Raw genomic sequence first — 15,236 nt, 5'->3', positions numbered from 1 at the left:
GTCCAAGAACCAAGGACCATGTTCCTTTGAGTCATAAACATGATAAGGGATATGGTTGGTGCATACATTGCTTGGATTGCATTGCCATGCAAAGCTTTGTCCTCTGCTGCTGTCAAACAAATTCTGCAGGAACTTTTTGCCGATCGACTGCACATAGTGCCGACCGGCAATCCATCCGTGGCCGATAGCTTCATCAACAGCCGATGATCACATCTTACTGCCGGTGGCCATTCTCCTCAGCCGGTGGTGTCTCCCAATGTCCAGGGAAACAATTCTGAGACTTTGGAAGTTTTCAGAGGGGCAGAGCAGGGAAAACAGAGGCAGTTTGCGCATGGCAGTGGACTTCCGAGCAAGACCCGAGCATTGAGCCCTCTTCCCGAGGCCCTTTTTCTTGCTTTCTTAAGTTGATTAATTTGTTTAATTAATTTAGTTGGTCTGTAATAATTAATTAGCTAGGTTAGTTAATTCATTATTCGAATTGTATCATTCTTTTGGTCCCTCCGAGCGAGGGCAAATTTGTAATAAATGTGGGTGAGTGTGTGCATGTCTTCCAATCCCCACTTCTTTCTCCCTTTTACTTACCTGCTTTGATGGTTAGTAATAGGTCATGTTTAATTTAGCATACCTTATGCTATGCGTGCGTGCATCATTCATCGGTATTGCATGCACCGGGCTCAGCGCATCATGCTAACTGCATTAGTATTTCAAATCTAACTTGAATACGTGCTACTTGTGCATTTTCACATGTCATTCATAGAATAACCGAGCCTACTCTAGTGACATTCCGTATGCGTTACATTAGACATTTAAACATGGACTTGGATCATGCATTGATTGCTAACGAGTTCTTTGTTTTGGCATGGAGTACGATGTAAGTATTTATGCTTTAGCATCCTTGCATGCGTGTGAGTGTTGCCATGATAGCATGATTACCATGAGGCTAGCTGCTTATGTGATATAACTGCTTGAATGCCTGTGGGTGAAGGTCGGATTGTCTGAGTTGGAATAGCTCATTGAAATCCGTGTTTTAGCCTACTTGCGAGTAGCAAATTCCAAAACATTTTTTTTCAAAACAAACGGATATGCAATGCTTATTTCCAAACTAGGCGATCTAGTCTATACTTTTGTGCTGTGTGCATAACATAGTAATTCTAGGCTAATAATCGGGATAAGAACACATAACGTTTTCAAAAACGGATATCATGGTTAGTAGAGGCCGATCTTCGGATCGGGCGAGAAGGGGTGCTCATAGCTGACCTTCCCCAATCGTATCCAAGTTCCCGAGCCGAGGTAACTTTGGTGATGACGGACAGTGGCCTTTGGCACCGAGTCAGGGTTTCCTAAATTCCCCCATAAAAAATATTTAGGTGGCGACTCTGTATCTGGCAAAGCAGTCCATGTTTGGCACTTCTTTTCAAAAATTTGTTTCTCAAAACGATTTGCCGGATTTGGACTCTTTGGTTCAGATTAAGAACCGTGACACAAATTGAGTCCGAAATGTAGCGGGGCCCCTCGTGGACGTGTTACAGGTGTGTAAGTGATGGTGCCCAAGTCGCAAGGGAGGTTAAAAATGGGGTGTAAAGTTGGGATTTAGAAGCTCTTCTTGCTGAAGAAATCGAACGTTTGGGCAATGTAACTTTCATCATTAAGTGATCAACCTGAGGTGCCCAAGTCTTAAGAGTGGTCAAAAATGGGGTGTCTACAATATGGTTTCCCAAATTATTACACACATACACTATGTCCACATAAGGTGAAATTATTATATAAGAGAACTTGTAAACCATGTCCATGTTATCATTTCATTGCTTTCATCTATGGTTGTTCCCAAAACAGACGATGGCTTCGTTTGTGTCCTCTACCATGTCTGCGCATACAGCACCCTTTTATGCCTGTGGCTTTGGCCCGTGTGTTGTGAAGATTTCAAGATCTTCCAGAAATCCTGGTCGTGCCTACTACCAAATCCCTCATGCAGTGGTGAGTAGTCACATGAAATTGCTTTTACATAGTTTCAACCTACACTAATACGTGTGTCTATTCAGCCATGTCGTTCTTGGATTGGCTGGTGTGAGAAATATGGCCAAACACCCATGCTTGGCACTCAAAACTCACTTATGGACATGGTCTTCCAGTTAAAGGCTAACATTCATTACCTGCAGCACTCTTTGCATGTCCTTCAAATTGTGACGTTCGTCTTGTGTGTAGTTGTTGTACCGTTGTTGTTTCGTAGTTGATTTGCTTTGGTTGGTAGCTTGTATGTATGTACTAGTTGGCAGGTGGTATGTTTGTTTTTTCTAACTGACTACAATGTCTACTATGCTATGTTGTACGGTTACACAATATTCTATTGTTCTGTTTTTTGTTATATGCTTGTCTATGATTTTGCAATGTTATGAAAGTGCATTTTACGTTTGACATGCTTTTTTGCACGAATACCACCATTATTGCTGCACTGTAGTACCGACATGGATCAGTCTCGAACGCTGTCTACGTCTTCAAAAAATTTGTTTAAGCGGGGTACTAGTCACCATCAGTCTCAGCGTCAGAGTCAACCAGAGCCATAGTCCTCATTTGTGCATAAGGCAGTTTGGGACTCCGACGCAGTCCGGCTATTCTTGGAACTTGTTGTGAAGGAGTTAGAAGCCGGTTACAAAGGCAACTTCCAAACAATAACAATACACAAATACAGGGTTGTGTCCAAGGCTTTCCAAGAGCGTAACAATAGGTTCCATGAGGTGAAGCAACTGTAAAACAAGTACAATTTGCTGAAAAAGAATTGGCAGTCATGGTCACACCTTATGGACACAAGGCACGGCCCAACCACCATCAGTTACAACGAACAAACCGATTTGATACAAGCATCCAATGAATGATGAGCCAAATATGAGAAGGTAACATTTCCATGTCTTTGTATTTTGCTATCAGTACAAATCCATGTTCACTGCTGCACTGTTGATGTTGAATCATTCAATATAAGCATAGCTCCTTCAAATTCTGCATGATGACAGCACAGTTCAATTGCCCGTGAACTATGAAACAAAGCAATCCATAGATGTATAAAACTAATAACTGACTTTCACTGATATTTCATCTAGATATGTATATATATAAGGGCAATCCAAAGCAGTTAACAATTACATGACAGCTCCAAACCTATTGAGAATTAGAGGACCGTGCCGAGGTGATAGTGGGGTTCATTGTACACAATACAACTGTCATCAAGGGTACATGTAAATTCTCAATTGCATAATGATTGTTTTCCATCTTAAATTGTTATGCCCTCTGTCTTTGTTTAACGGCCAATCACAATATACAAAGGTCAAGTCAGTGGCAACTATCATCTTGATATGACAATTTTTTTTTATTAGATTGTTATTCAACTAACCTATAAAGGAGCCTGAGGCATATACTGAAAGACCTCTAATAAGTGGCCATTTGGGAAGAGAAAAGTGACATATATGTATTTGAGTTAAATTGGTTAAATTGGTCTACTTTGGTATTCCATCTAAATTGGTTAAAGCTAAACTTTCATATTTGCCATCTAAATTTCAAATGTGTCATCTATAGACACCTCATTTTTGACCACCCTTAAGACTTGGGCGCTATTGATGGCTTACTTGGTGGTGAAAGATGTGCAGTGCAAAGGTTCAATTTCTTCGGCAAGAGGAAAGTCAAATCCCAACCTTACACCCCATTTTGGACCAAAACTATTTTGAATGGTTTTTAAACCTTAAAACCCACTCTTTCAAAATATTTTTGAAACAAAATTCCTACGATGTTCCAACGCTCGCATTTTGTTAAATGTTGCACTTTCCAGTAAACCGAGCAAGGATAAAGTGGAAATGAATGAAAGAGAGGTGAATTCTTTGATAAAACCTTTAAAAAATCTTGTTTAGAGGTTTGGGGTTGAATAAAATAGGAGAGGAGAGAAGAAACCCAGTTGGAGAAGAAGATGGGTGTGAATCGTTAAGAAAGAGTTGAGCAGCCCTCGCTAAATCAGGCCTATCCTTTTGTATACTTGGATTTCAGCTATGAGGCCACCACCATTGGAAAGAGGACTTCTGGGGCTTCATTTTTCACTCAAGAATCTCTTAAGGCTGAGTCCGGATGGGGGGGGATACGGTTGGTTGAAGTTAGGCATTAATCCGATTGGACTGAAACTGAGCAATCTTCACTAAAATAGGGATATCTCTTAGCACACTTCAAATTTTGATGTGAGGCTGCCACCATTGGAAAGAAGACTTCTGAGGCTTCAGTTTAGATACAAGAATGACCTGAAACGAAGTCCAGATAAAGGAGTTATGCCTGGTTGAAGTCGGGATCAAGGACTAGTTTTTGCTGACGGCCGTTATGGGAGTGTGTCGGCCACAAATGGAGCATGCCGGCCATATGCCGGCCAGAAATGATCCTTTTTGGCCACAAAAAGTGGCTGGTTGGCCAGAAATTTCCAGAAAGCTCAGAAATGGCAGATATTTCTCCTCCAACTGTCTTACACTGCTCCAGATATTTCTAACTTCAGATATTTTGACCAATGCTCCATTATTGCTATATGTTGGAGCCATATCTCTCATTTGAGGAGGTTGGAAAGTTTGGAAGGCTCTCTCTCTGAAATCCCTCTTTCTCTACAAAATTTTGGGAATAAAATTTCAGCCTCTCTCTTTAGGAGCCTCTCTCTCCTCTTGTTTTTTAGCCTTAAGCTTAGAATTCTCTACACTTTTGCAAAGAGACTCTTAACCAAAGTTGATAATATTTGGGCTGAGGTAGCTTGGGATTTTTTTTGAGCTCCAAAAGGTGGTTTAAGCTCAGAATTGGGGCTATTTTGCTGTTGTGCTTCAAAGGTAACCTCTTATCCCTTTTAAGCTCTTTGTGCACTATTGTTTTGCCATCTTTCTACACTGTTTTTGGGGTGGTTTTGAACTGAGAAAATCTCTGTTTTTCAGTCCTAAAAGTGGTGGTTTAGGCCTATTTTGTGTTAGGGAGTTGTCTCTCCCTTTTGTTCCTTAGCTTGTATAGCTTTTTGTGCCATCTCTCAAGGCTTTCAAACCATCTCTTTTTGGCCCTTTAACCACTAAATTCTAAAGGAATTTCAGTGGTGGAAAGGTGGTTTTTAGGTCCAAAATGGGAGGGGGTGGTCACCTCTCCTCTTGTCTTGTTTGCATGTGTTGATGGCCTACCAAATGAGCATGTGTTTCTACTTGTTTGTGGCTTTTTTCAAGCATATTTTTGTGACTTTTTAGACCTTCCATAACTCTATTTTCGGTTTGTTTGATCATTGGTTACTTGTTCTTTACACTTGTAGTGTAATCTTGCTCACTAGCCTTGCATGCCTAATGAGTTAGCTTGTTATTCTAGCATGTGTTGGCTTAATCTCAGCCTATTTTTGGTCTTATTTCAGTATGTTGTAACTCTGTTTTGGCCTAGTTGGGTCACCTCTTGCATGCTTCTTACACTTGTAGTGTAACCTTGCTCACTAGCTTTGCATGCTTGCTACTTTAGCCCATCATTCTAGCTTATTTTGGCTATACTCCAGCATGCTTTTACTCATGTTTTAGCATGCTTTAACTCTATTTTGAGTGGTTTAGGTCATATGAGGCTTGCTTTGTATGGCTATAGCATGATAGGCTTTAATAGCTTGGTGTTTTGAGTCCTCTAGCATGCTTTGCTTGGATTGTTTGCATGATTTGGCATCATTTAATATGTGATTTCAGAGCATATATTACTGTCATACTCTCATATGTATCACTCTTTCAATGCTTTTGAGAGGTTGAGCCTCATGCCTTGTTTGTGAGCCAATACATGAGCATATCTTTCTAGCCATCTATGTTGCAAGTCTATCATGTTTTTGCTACTGTTTCGACCTACCTTAGGTCTATTTTGAATGGTCAAGGTCATTTGAGCATTGCTTAGTATGGTTGTAGTGTAAAGGGCCTTGACTAGTTTGAGTTTTGAGGCCTTTAACATGTTATGCATGTGATGTTTGCATGGTACGGCACCATTTAGCATGTAATTCCAGTGCATATATTGTAGTCACACTCTCATATTCTTCACTTCTTCATCGCTTTTAAGGGTTGTGTATTATGCCTTGCTTATAGGCCAACATGTGTGCATATTCTTCTAGCATTTTGAGCCCCCATTTCAGCATGTTTAGACCATTATTTTGGCATGATTGAGCTCTGTCCAGAGTTAGTTTGGTCATTTGTGCTATGTATTGCATGCCTCTTGTGTATTGCACTTCACTAGCTTTGGTGCTTTTGGCCTTTTAGCATGCTTTGCATGCATTGTTTACATGATCTTAATGTCTTTTGCATGTCATTTCAATGCTAAAATATATGCCATTGCACTCCATTGTTTCACTCTTTCATTCGCTTTGAAAAAGGTCTTTAGCCCCTTATTAGCTTGAGCATGGAATTGAGGCTCTCATACCTAATGATTTTAGCCTTCTCTTGAGGGTTTCTACTAACCAAAAGCATGAGGCTTCTTTCATGCTCAAGGTGCTTGTGGTTGAGGCCATCTTTCCCATTAGAGGACTTGCACATTGGACTTAACCAATTAAAGAATGGATTGGTAATGTAAAATGTGTAAACAAGAATTTAGTCAACTAAAACATGCCAAGATAACATATGTGTGTTGCATTGCATGTGTTTAGATCAGACGTTAATCCAAACACAAGAAATATGGGATGTTTCATACTTGAAGTGATGGAACGTGTCACGTTTCTTGGTCGCTAACACCCTTGAACAAGCATGATAGGGTGGAGGCTCTTTGTGTGTTGTTTGTGCATTCATAAACATGGTATAAGCTTGGTTCTTGGCCACCATGCATTGAAAATGCTTGGTTAGTGGCTTGAGAGCCGAGTGCCACGCTCCTTTGAGCTTGAGACATGATTGGGAGAGTGGCAGTGCCTATATTGTCTTGCGAATACATTGTTGTGCCTCTATTGTTCTCTGTCGCAACAAAACCAAAAGCCTGGAGCAATAACTAGCCGACCAGCCAGTTTTACTAGCCGACCGACCAGTAACACTAGCCGACCGGCTAGTTTTAGTGGCTGGCAGCCACTTTTTCTGGCTGGCAGCCCACCAGCAGATTCTTGTTTTAAAGTAAAGGCAGTCTGGAGGTTGGCATAATTTTCAGAGATCAAGGCAAGTGCAAACAGGGGCAATTGACAGCATGGTAATGGATTTCTGAGCGAACGCCAACCGAGCATGCATCTTCAACCTCTTAGAGCAGAGTTGAGGCAATATGATTTGTAATTAGCTTTACTTGTTAATTAGCTTAATTTGGTAATTTAATTAATTAGTTTGTTAATTAATTGAGTATTGTAATAATTAGTAAGTAGTTTACTAGTTATTCATTTTGTTGTGTAATAATTAATCTAATTTAGCTTAATCAGATTGGTTAATTAGCGTAGCTTAGATTAGCTTAGCTAAATTCATTCGGACCCTCCATCGAGAGGGCAAATGTTGTAATAAGGGTGCATGTGTGTGTGCATGTCTTCCAACCCCATTTCTTTCTCCCTTTTACTTATCAGCCTTTGATGGTTAGTTTAGGGCATATCTCGATTAGCATACCTTATGCTTTGCATACATGCATCATTCATTTGTCTTGCATGTACTGGGCTCGGCGCATCATTCAAACCGCATTGTATTTCAATACTCTTACTTGAATACGTGTTCGAAAGCATGTTATCAAGTGTTGCATTCATATGCCATCTTAGATAGCCGAGCCTATTAATTGCATTTTTCATGTGTTGCATTAGACATTTCACATAGTTAGGATCATGCATTGATTTCTAATCAGCTTCTGTTTTGGCTCGGAGTACACCGTAAGTGTTTACGTTTTAGCATCCTTGCATGAGTGTGAGTGTTGCCATGACAGCATGCTTGCCATAAGGCTATTTGCTTAAATGATTAACTGCTTGAATGCCTGTGGATGAAGGTTGTGTTGCTTGTGTTGGGACAATTTATTGATTGTGAGTTTTAAGCCCACTTTGCGGAGTGGCAAATCATGTTGTTTTAAGCCCACTTGAGAGTGGCAAATCCGCGTTTTAGCCTACTTGCGAGTAGCATCTTCAAACCATTTTTGAAAAACAAACATGAGATGTTTTGTTCCAAATCGAGCGATTTAGTCTATACTTGTGTGTTGTGCGCATCACATAGTAAGTTAGCTAATAATCAAACAAGAACACATGTGTTTTCAAAAACAACATATCATGTTTACGAGAGGCCGATCTTTGATCGGGCGAGCAAGGGTGCTCATTTCAGGACATTCCCCTCTCGTACCCAAGTTCCCAAGCCGAGGCAATTTTGGTGATGACGGACACGTGGCCTTAGGCATGAGTCAGGGTTTCCTAAATTTCCCAAAACAAAATATTTAGGTGGCGACTCTGAAATCTGGCAAAGCAGTCCATGTTTGGCGCTTTTTGATTAAAATCGATTTTTCAAAACGATTTGTTGGATTGGACTCTTTGGTGATTTATCGGTCTTACATTGCACTTTGTGAGATTAGATTCAGAACCGTGATAGGAGTCTGAACTATAGTAGCTAGAACCCAATTCGCGCCCTCTCCGAAAAGGAAGGCGCATGGAGAGAGTTCGGGCGGTCTACACCATCTAAATTGCACATATGCCATCTAAATTGCATTTATGTTACCCATTCCATTCCTGTATGCTTTTTTAAGGGTTTGCGATTGATATATAGGTTGATAAGGCTAGGCTAGATTGAATTTTTATCAGACTTATAGGAATGCTAAATGTTACTGCATTTTTGTCAATCACAGCTCTTAATTATTTATGTTTTCATATGCCTTACATAAATGTGATTATAACTTGTAGTGATGTGCTTGGCATACCAGGGAGCTGTTAATGATGTGCATCTCATCTTTCTTTTGACATTCAGTTCTTATTAATGAGTCAGCAAATAGTATAGATTGTTGCATAGCATATGAGTTGTATGTTTCAGAAATAAATTTGAATATCTTGCCTAGTTTCTGAGTCAAACTAGTTTGGTCACTAGATGTTGGGAACTATATAGTTCCGTTTTGTACATAACCTTTGATTCTCAAGTATTCTGGTGCGAAGGAAGCATATGACCCAATATTTAGACTTTTTATTCAAATTTGACAAATTAGAAATTATAAATTAAACCATCTCTTTTAACTAAATTCTCACAAAGATTTGGCAAATTTTGCAACATGCTGCAATCCTGACAATGTTCTACCATAGTTTATTTATGTCAGTGGTATGGTGGGGGTTGTCTAGAAATTATTCTCTTACTCTTGGCATTAAGGCAGAACAAATATTTCATCTAGATAGTTACCTTATCCTAAAATTCTCAATTCTGCTACATAGCACTCCTCTTTTTCTTTATTTTTTTTTTTTTTTTTTTTTTTTTGCGTACGATGTGTTCACGAACTCTGCACAGTACTATCTCTTTAAGAGAAAGCATACACCCTGCACTGCAATTTCATTACACAGCTTTTGCTTGCTATCTTCATTTTATGGCTGCTGCCTAAATTTTTTTTTTTTTTTTTTTGGTTTCAAATTGACAAGAATGCTTTGAAGTTCAAATCGAAACCGTTGAACTAATGCGCAGGATGTATGAAGGTGCCGCGGCAACAGGAAAATATGCATGGACACCCGGCGCAGATTTCGATCTAGTCGAAATGGATGACATGCCGGAGCCTATGGATGAGGAAGATTGCGAAGACAGTAGCAGGCTGCCCCATTTCCAGCCTGCACAACACAGTGAGCACACAGTGGATGACTTTAATGTGCATGTGGAACAAACTCCAACTACAGTACACGCTGCGTTGTCGGTAATTCACATTGATGACACACCTACAAGTGGAGCGATGAAACGCAAATTCCCCGCCACCAACAACAAGCAGCGCAAAAAAAGGCAAAGCGAGGGAGCTTCATTGTTGGCCAGTAGCATGGAGAACCTTGCATCCTCTGTGAAATCACAACAACACGAGGCCTGAGTGTTTCATGATTATGGGATTTCCATGCAAGAGGTGATTGGCAAGTGTCTCGCACGGTTGTACTCCCTGCACGGTGTTGACCAGGAAGACTCGCTAATACCTTTTGTTGTGTCGCTCATGGACAACCCGACAAATCAAGCCATATTGTTCCAACTTTCGCTGGATGAGGTGGTCATTATTTGGTTGTGCATCAAGAAGTCACAAATTCCTGGTGGCCCATCCGCACCATCTCATGGATCTAGAATGGGGGGGTGGTTTTGAGGACATGTGTTTTGAAATTATACTACTAACGTTTCACTTTAAACAAACACTTTCATATGCTGTTGACTATGATGGAATTGTTTTTAGTTTGTTTTCATTTTTATTTTTATTTTGCCTGCGAAAATACTGCGACGTTTATCTATCTACTTCCGTTTGGTTAATGCATTTCGGTTTGGTTTATGCATCTACTCCCGCTAAATTTTATTTTTCAATGAATTTTGCCTACAGTTTTCATATTTCAAAAATGACATTTTTGTTGCAGGGAAGTTTTTTCTGTGCACCATTGACATTTATGTTGTAGGGCCATTTCATATTTCATATACTTTTAATATTTCACCATTGACTTCCAGGGAAATTTTTTATCACCTACGAAATTGTTCACAGTTTTACAGTTCATGGACTTTTACAAAATTTAGGTTGAAGACAAGGTTAATGACACACAAATAAATATTAAATGAAATACATAACACAACATATGTTGGTTATTTTGTAAAATTAATATTTACATGCGTAATAAATTATTATGTTTCTCCATTTCTGTGTGCTTTGTATAGGTAACATGTCGGATGAAACGGTCTAAGTAACATCTACAGAAATGCAGGGTTACAAGAAGCAATCGAAGAAATTGTGAGAGAAATGGTGTTAGAAACTTATCACAACTTGGTAGAAGCGTGCAACAATGCGGCAAGGTATTATTACAACCATTACTACAGAGTCCTGAGAAATACATCAATACTGTTGAGACGGTTATGGATGTACGAGTTGTTTAATGGCCACCCGGGCCAGTTTGAAGATGCCGTCAGTATGACTCAACCAGTCTTCTTGTTGTTGTGCAACGTGCTTCACGATTTTGGGTTGACAATGCCGTAGCGGGAGCATGGAGTGTTGCTCGAAAAGAAGGTCGCGATTTTCATTTCTGTTTTGTAGGGAATTTCGAGAAAAAATTTGCAAGAACAGTTCCAACACTCAAATGAGACATTGGCACGGAATTTCCACGTGGTTTTGTAAGCAATGATACCATTTACGTTAATTCATAGTAGGAGTCTTGTGTCGGAGCAAGTTCAACAAGGGGGCCATCCACATTTACGGTCGAGGAGAAAGTACCAACTGTAGACACCCCATTTTTGACCGTCCTCAAGACTTGGACGTCATCGTTTGAACACTCGATGATCATCCCTATTCGTATTCGTCTTGAGTTCTCGGAGGTTTCGGCTATGCGCCTTGCCTCAAGACCTCTCGACTTGTTTGTTTTGTGTTTGGTTTTACATCAAACACTTATTGTTTTGCTTCTAAGGGTGGGAAATAGCTTGTAGGCCATCCCCACACCTCACCGGCCATGGCTTGAGGCCATCGGCCTTGTTTCCTTGCCACCGGCCACTAGTGATGGCCGGTCGGCACTGTTGATGGTCGGTCGGCACATTTTGTGGCCGATTAGCCACTTTTCTGGCCGAGACCTTTTCTTAATGGGGGTTTGAACCTTTTGAACCCCCTGTTTTAGCTTCTTGAGGAATCTTGAACCTTTTGAACTCTTGGTTTTAGCTTCTTGAGGAAGCTTGACCTTTTAAACCCTTTTTTTAGCTTCTTGAAGAAGCTTGAACCTTTTGATCCTTTTTTAGCTTCTCCAAGAAGCTTAACCCTTTTTTTAGCTTCTCCAAGAAGCTTGAACCTTTTGACCCTTTTTAGCTTCTCCAAGAAGCTTGAACCTCTTGACCCCTTTGCCTAGCTTCTCCAAGAAGCTTGGCCCTTTTGCTCCAAGCTTCTAAGAGAAGCTTGGCCTTTTTGCTCAAAGCTTCTAAGAGAAGCTTTGCCCCCTTGGTTTCTCTATAAAAAGAGGGCCTCTCCTCCCCTTTACAGGGTTAGAAAAATCTGATATATATCATATATATATCACTCCCTCTCTATATCTCCCTCTCTCTCTACATTTGTGTGGGTTAGAGAGTGCAAAAGGGTCTAGTTCTTGGCCATTTGAACTACACCTCCTAGCACAACACCTCCATCATCAACCCAAGGAGCTTGGAGGCCATTTTCAGAGGCTAAGGGACTGTTTTTTTGGACCAAGAGGCTGCTGTCCCCTTTTGGCTACAAAGGTAACTCTTTTTCCCTCTTTATTTTCCGTTTTTGCACACACTTTTAGCCTATATTTCTTGCTATTTTGAGCTTTGTGTATAACATAAAAAAGTTCTGTTTTTTTGTGTTTAAGATACTTCATTAAGGTCACTTTTGTGTTTGGGGTCGTTTACCCCCTCTTAGGCCTTGTTTGGCCCCATTTTGTGCTATTTTTGGTGAGCTTCGGGACCACCTTGTTTGGGCCTCCTCACCACTGAAATCTTGAGGGATTTTAGTGGTGAGCATGGTAGTTTAAGGTCCTAAGAAGGAGAGGGCCATCCCCTCTCCTTGTTGTCTTCAAAAAGTGCCATTTTAGCCTCATGTGTGAGCACCATTTTTAAGTTCATGTTGGCCATGTCTTAAGTGTTATTTGTGCTTATTTTTCCATGATATAGCACTGTTTTTACTTGGTTTAGACACACCATGCTTGCCTTGCATACTTGTCATGTAATGCCATGAATTGCCTTAACATGTGCCTAGCATTTAGACCACTATGCTTACTTGTTTTGGCCTAGCTTTGTGAATCTTTTATGCTTGTTTTAGCATGCTTAAGGTCTATTTTTGGTTGCTTAGGCCATCCATGGCTTTCTTTGTATAGCTACCATGTAACCCCCCTTGGCTTACCTTGAGTTTTAGACCATTGTTGCATGCTTATCTTGTCTTGTTTACTTGGTTTTTCACCTTCTATAATATGATTTCAGAGCTTTCTATGCATGCCACATATCCATGTTTATCCTCTCTTAAGTGTGCTTAAAAGTTGCTCTTTGGTGCCTAAGTGTTGGACCTTGTGTGCATGCATGCTTGTATGTGTTTTGGCCCTCATTTCCATGGCATTTGGCCACTGATTTGGGCCTATTTGAGAGCTGCCCATTTTGGTTTAAGACCATTCCCACATGTCGTTGCATGCTCATCCATCTTGCATGCTTGTTAGTTTGCATAACTTGCATGCTTGCATATTTACATTACTTGTTCACATGCTCATATTGCATGCTTAGCTTCCATGCCTAGGTTGCATAACATTAAGCATGCATACTTTGCCTCTTGAATTGAGTATGATAGAGGTTGAGTTCATTGTGTGTTTGTGTGCATTGCATTTCATATTGAAATTGCACACTTGGCTTTTGGGCCATCACGCATTGAAATGCGCGATTGGTGGTCCGAGAATCGAGCACCATACCCCTTTGAGTCTTAAATATGATAAGGGATGTGGTGGTGCATACATTTGCTTGAAATGCATTGCCATGCCATGTTTTGCCCTCTGCTGCTGTCAAAACAGGTTCTGCAGGAATATTTGGCCGGTCGACTGCATGGCGTGCCGACCGACCAATTATTGATGGCCGAGAGCTCAACAAATGGCCGATGACCATCCGGACATAGCCGGTGGTGTGCCCACTTGGTCGGTGGTGCTCCACAGTGTCCATGGAGCATACCTTGGGAGTTGTGCAATTTTCAGAAGAGCAGAACAGGGAAAACAGAGGCAAACTTGTGCATGGCGTTGGATTTCCGAGCAAACCCGAGCACGCACGCATGGGACCCTCTTCCCGAGGCCTTTTACCGCATACTTAGCTTAGTTAATTTGCTTAATTAATTAGGTGGACTGTAATATTTAATTAGCTTGTAGGTTAATTAATTTGTATTATTCTTTTGGTCCCTCCGGGAGAGGGCGAATGTGTAATAAGTGTGCGTGAGTGTGTGCATGTCTTCCAACCCCCACTTCTTTCTCCTTTTTACTTACCTGCTTTTGATGGTTAGTATTAGGGCATATTTAAATTAGCATACCTTATGCTATGCATGCGTGCATCCATACATTTGTCCTACATGCACCGGGCTCGGTACATCATATTAACTACACTTGTATTTCAATTCCAAGTTGAATACCTGTTAGTTGCAGCATTTCACATGTCATCATAGATTAGTCGAGCCTATTCTAGTCGCATCCTGCATGTGTTGCATTAGCCATCTTAACATGAACTAGGATCATGCACATGATTACTAACTGGTTTCTATTTTAGCTTGGAGTACTAAGTAAGCTTTTATGCTTTAGCATGCCACATGTGTGTAAATGTTGCCATGATAGCATAATTACCATGAGGCTAGCTGCTTATGTGATATAACTGCCTGAATGCCTGTGGATGGAGGTTGAATTACCTAAATTGGAATAATATACTAAAACTGTGAGTTGTAAGCCCACTAGATAGTGGCAAAACCATCTTTTCTAAAGCCCACTTGAAGGTGGCAAAATCTGCATTTTAGCCTACTTGCGAGTAGCAAACCATTTTCAAAACAAACATGAAATGTTTTGTTCCAATTTAGGCGATTTGGTCTATACTTGTTTGCTGTGCGCATAACGTAGTAAATCTAGGCTAATAACCGGAATAAGAATGCATAACGTTTTCAAAATAGGATATCACGGTTAGTAGAGGCCGATCTTTGATCGGGCGAAAGGGGGTGCTCATAGCTGACCTTCTCCAATCGTACCCAAGTTCCCGAGCTGAGGCAACTTTGGTGATGACGGACACGTGGCCTTTGGCACCGAGTCAAGGTTTCCTAAATTTTCCAAAATAAAATATTTAGGTGGCGACTCTATATCTGGCAAAACAGTCCATGTTTGGCACTTCTTTTCAACAAATCTGTTTTTCTCAAAACGATTTGCCGGATTTGGACTCTTTGGTTCAGATTAAGAACCGTGACAATTCGAGAGTCCGAACTGTAGTGAGCCCAAAGCGAACAGAACGGGACTCACCCTCCCGGGGCGTTCGGGGGACGACTACACCAACCATTCAAGGTGATGGCGTGTATCAATTTTGTTGCCTAATGTTTTAATTAAAAACTTAATTTTTTTAATTTACATTTTCTAAAATGCTTGTGTCGCGTAGGATTACATCGGTGCACTG

The sequence above is a fragment of the Camellia sinensis genome, chromosome 11, assembly GCF_055761805.1.
Source record: "Camellia sinensis isolate YWXY chromosome 11, ASM5576180v1, whole genome shotgun sequence".
Lineage (NCBI taxonomy): Eukaryota > Viridiplantae > Streptophyta > Magnoliopsida > Ericales > Theaceae > Camellia > Camellia sinensis.
This window is presented reverse-complemented; position numbering follows the sequence as displayed.